General features: G+C 41.8%; 1 pseudogene across 1 annotated transcript; it reads left to right on the plus strand.

The window, feature by feature from the left end:
* The first annotated feature begins 508 nt into the window (after positions 1–508).
* On the plus strand, positions 509–3,513 carry LOC103883994 (annotated as a pseudogene). Its single transcript, XR_646417.4, has one exon. The product of XR_646417.4 is annotated as a mitochondrial carrier homolog 1 pseudogene (transcript).
* Positions 3,514–4,406: the final 893 nt, after the last annotated feature.

Consider the following 4,406-nt stretch of genomic DNA (forward strand, 5'->3'; position numbering starts at 1 on the left):
GCAGTTATTTTCAGTTGCTTGGAGAATAACAGTGATGATCTAACTAATTTGTTTTGCATTGTATGTTTCCTAAGTGCTTATATACTTTTTTGCTTGTTTTACTTAAACTAATTCTAACTTTTCTTACTTGAATTATTCTTATTCAGTAATTGCATCTTCATAAAAAATGATATGAATGGAAACATGATTTTCTAGATTTTAAAGTAATGTTAGAAAAATTTGGCTTTTAAAGTTCTGTGATATAGCCATATTTAATTTTTTTAAATTTTTATTTGTTTTTTATTTTTTTTGTTTTTTTGAGATGGAGTTTCACTCTTGTTGCCCAGGCTGGAGTGTAATGGCGCGATCTTGGCTCACCGCAACCTCTGCCTCCCAGGTTCAAGCGATTCTCCTGCCTCAGCCTCCTGAGTAGCTGGGATTACAGGCATGAGCCACCACGCCCGGCTAGTTTTGTATTTTTAGTAGAGATGGGTTTCTCCATGTTGGTCAGGCTGGTCTCGAACTCCTGACTTCAGGTGATCTGCCCACCTCAGCCTCCCAAAGTGCTGGGATTACAGGCATGAGCCACTGCGCCTGACCAGCCATACCTTAATTTAAATTTTATAAGGTATTACTGATAGATTTTAGCAAAGGTAAACACAAAGTAATCAATATTATTTCATCTAGCAAAGAAGATGAAGTGAAAGTTCTGTAAGGACATCAACCAGAACATAAAATTATTGAATACTAATGTTCTGATACAGTTTCATGGTCTATATTGTTAATAAGAAATAGAAGCAGTGTTGACATTGAGTATAGTTACTGTGTTACTTTAAATTTAGATAAAATTATTTAACCCCAAAATAGAGTGAAATAATTTTATACATATTCAGTCTAATCATATCTTTGCGATGGTATTTTCTGTTGATCTCGTTTGTGTTTGGTCAGTGGTAGCAAGGTATCTGATACTTATTGTGATTTCCAATGGGCACCTCCTGTCAACGTAACTTTGCTCATGTAAGTGCCTTAAGCTCTTTGCTGGTGGTGAATATGATGACTGACATTTCTGTCATGTAGCTTCTGGAATGTTGTTAGACAGGAGATCCTTCAGATGAGTATATGGGTAGCATATATGCTCTGGATCCATGTTATTAGACAGAGATCCTTCACATGAGTGTGTGGGTAGCATATATGCTCTGGATCCATGTTATTGGACAGGAGATCCTTCACGTGAGTGTATGGATAGTATATATGCTCTGGATCCATGTTATTAGACAAGAGATCCTTCACATGAATATATGGGTAGCATATATGCTCTGGATCCATGTTATTACCCTCATCCCCTTCCCCATGGAAAACGTTCCTTTCCATTCCCCTTTCATCTAAAGAAGCTGCTGCTACATCTGGAAAGCAGAGACAAGGTTAGGGTTAGGTGATTTCTGAGCGAGCGTTGAAGTTTCGTTGTTTCTACAACTGTTCTATTTTGTTAACGTGAGTCATAACTTAAAATGATGTAAATGCTAATTAAACCAATTGGCTTGATGAAAGAAGCTTGCATATTGCAAAAAGAAAGTCTTATTAGTGGTTGTTTAGAAATACAAAGGAAAACTGTCATACCACAGTTTGTGCTCCAAAATTTATTTTGTGAGTTTCTTTGAATAGAATTCTTTGTGTTCCTTAACCTTTTTGCTTTTCCTAAGATTTGCCCTCTCCAAATTTAAATAATAAATGGCAACACTTGTCAACATTTAGGGTAAACTGAAGAAATACCAATAGAGGTCAGTTGTAATACATATGAGTTTTTTCTTTGAAAAATATTATATATTAATTAAGTTGGTTGGCACGTGTAGCTATTAAAGCTTAACAGATGAGTTTTACGACATGTTATCAAAATTCGAGGCAATTTAGAACAACTTTGTTAAGAACTTGCTTTAATTAAGGAAGACCCAAACACAAAGCCTTATGTGCTGGGGAGGAAAGTCGTCTATCTGCCAAGCTTCTTCACCTATGCCAAGTACGATGTGCAAGTGGATGGTAAGATAGGGCTGTTCTGAGGCCTGAGGCCCCGGCTGATGTCCAACGCCCTCTTTACTGTGACCTGTGTAGTATGAAGAAGGTTTTCCCTCCAGATGAGATATAGCAGGTTTCCAACAAGGATGATATGAAGACTTCCCTGAAGAAAATGGTGAAGGAGACCTCCTATGGGATAATGATGCAGTGCATGTCCCGCATGTTGGCCCACCTGCTGTGTGTCATCTCAATGCGCTGGATGGTCCAGTTTGTGGGATGGGAAGCCAAGTACAGTGGTGTGCTGAGCTCCATTGGGAAACTTTTCAAAGAGGAAGGGCTGCTGGGATTTGTTGGATTAATCCCTCACCTCCTGGGTGATGTGGTTTTCTTGTGGGGCTGTAACTTACTGGCCCACTTCATCAGTGCCTACCTGGTGGATGACAGCTTCCACCAGGCCCTGGCCGTCCGGAGCCACACTAAGGGCTTGATGGGGATTGCAGTGAGCATGCTGACCTACTCCTTCCTGCTAGTTGACGACTTCCTGGCTGTGAACAACTGCGGCCTGCAGGCTGGGCTCCCCTGTTACTCCCTGGTGTTCAAATCCTGGATTCACTGCTGGAAGTACCTCAGTATGCAGGGCCAGCTCTTCCGAGGCTCCAGCCTGCTTTTCCGCTGGGTGTCATCAGGATCATGCTTCGTCCTGGAGTAACCTGAATCATCTAAAAAACACGGTCTCAACCTGGCCACCGTGAGTGAGGCCTGACCATCTCGGGATACCTGCAAGACGACTCCAACCCAACAACAATCAGATGTGCTCCAGCCCAGCCGGGTTTCAATTTCCATATTTGCCATGTGTCTATCCAGATGTGGAGTTGGGTGGAGGTGAGGCTGCACCCAGTGGATTGGGTCACCTGCCAGACCTGGGAAAGTTGGGGGGAGGTGGGGAGTTGGCAGAATCCCCATACCTCATGGATTTGCTGAGTCTGTCTTGTGCAGAGGGCCAGAGAATGGCTTGTGGGGACCCAGGTTGGACAGGGAAAGGCTAATGGGGTCAGACCCCACCCCATCTACCCCTCCAGTCAGCCCAGCGCCCATCCTGCAGCTCAGCTGGGAGCATCATTCTCCTCCTTTGTAAATAGGGTGTGATCCCCTGGCACACGGCCACCATCATGTCTAGGCCTATGCTGGTAGGCAAATGCTAGGCTCTGCCTGCGTTTTTCTCAACACTATTCTTCTGATAATGAGGGCAGCACCTTCCTCTGAATGGGAAATCATGTGAGTACTTAGAATGTGTCCTCCTCATCTAATGCTCATCTTTTTAATGGCAATTCCTCGCGTATAGGATCTGGTTACCCGTGCAGTTGTGAGTACCCAGAGGTTGGGCAGATCAGTGTCTCTAGTCCTACCCAGTTCATGGTAAGATTTGACCCCATCTCCTGCAAATAAATGTATTGGTGGTGGAGAAAAGAAAAAAAGAAATAGAATTCGCTGCTGTTCTTTTTTTTTTTTTTTGGATGGCTTTATAGAAGGAAATAAAGATATATATTACATAGAGGTCCAATTTAAGGAAGATCCGTAGAGTATCAAGTTTCAGAGTGGCTTCATTGACTTGAGGAAGTTAAGCTATTGAATACAAAGGGTGTATGGAATGAGAGTATTCTCTGCCTTTCCCAGTGAGAGACTGACTAGATGAAGTGGATAGAGCCGACACCCTCCCAGGCTAGTGGACTGTGAGAGGTTCTGGATGAAAGGTTAAAAGATTGCTTGCTCTTGTCTTTCCACTGATTCTTCTGGTTAGCCTGACACTAACGGTAGATGAAGTGTAGTGTATATACTTTCCTGTGATAAACCTGGTGTATCATCTCCCTTGTTCAGCTTCTTGAAGATTATGTGTTGCGTAATAATAACTAAGCCTCTATATACAACTCCTTCTTAATTTTACCAATAAACAATTTCCATTAAAAAGGTATATGAAGGTCTACATTTTTATACTAATGCTGTTCAGATATGCTATTTTATAGTTGACTATGTTCATCCCTCACCGCCAATCTACTACTCATCTATTGCCTTGCTTTCAAATATTTTCCCAGAAATTAAAAAAAAAAAAAATCTTGCCTCTTCTATGCTCTTAACCCTCAGGAATACAGTATAAGTTCTGAAGATGGAATATAAATTGCCCTTATGATCTGTTACAGTGAGGGCTCCAAGAAAACTACTGCTTTCAGTATTTACACCATTGGGTAGGCCCTTCCTTCTGTGTGTGGCGTAAGTCTTAGACTTTAACTGATAAAATCAGCAGAATCGATACTGTGCAAGTTCCAGGCCTAAGTTTTGAGAAGTTCCAGCAATTATATCTAAGAAGTCCAGTTATTTTAGTGGGCGGTCGCATGAATGGAGAGAGGCCCTAGAACTACATG

Source organism: Papio anubis, chromosome 6, assembly GCF_008728515.1.
Source record: "Papio anubis isolate 15944 chromosome 6, Panubis1.0, whole genome shotgun sequence".
NCBI classification, from domain to species: domain Eukaryota; kingdom Metazoa; phylum Chordata; class Mammalia; order Primates; family Cercopithecidae; genus Papio; species Papio anubis.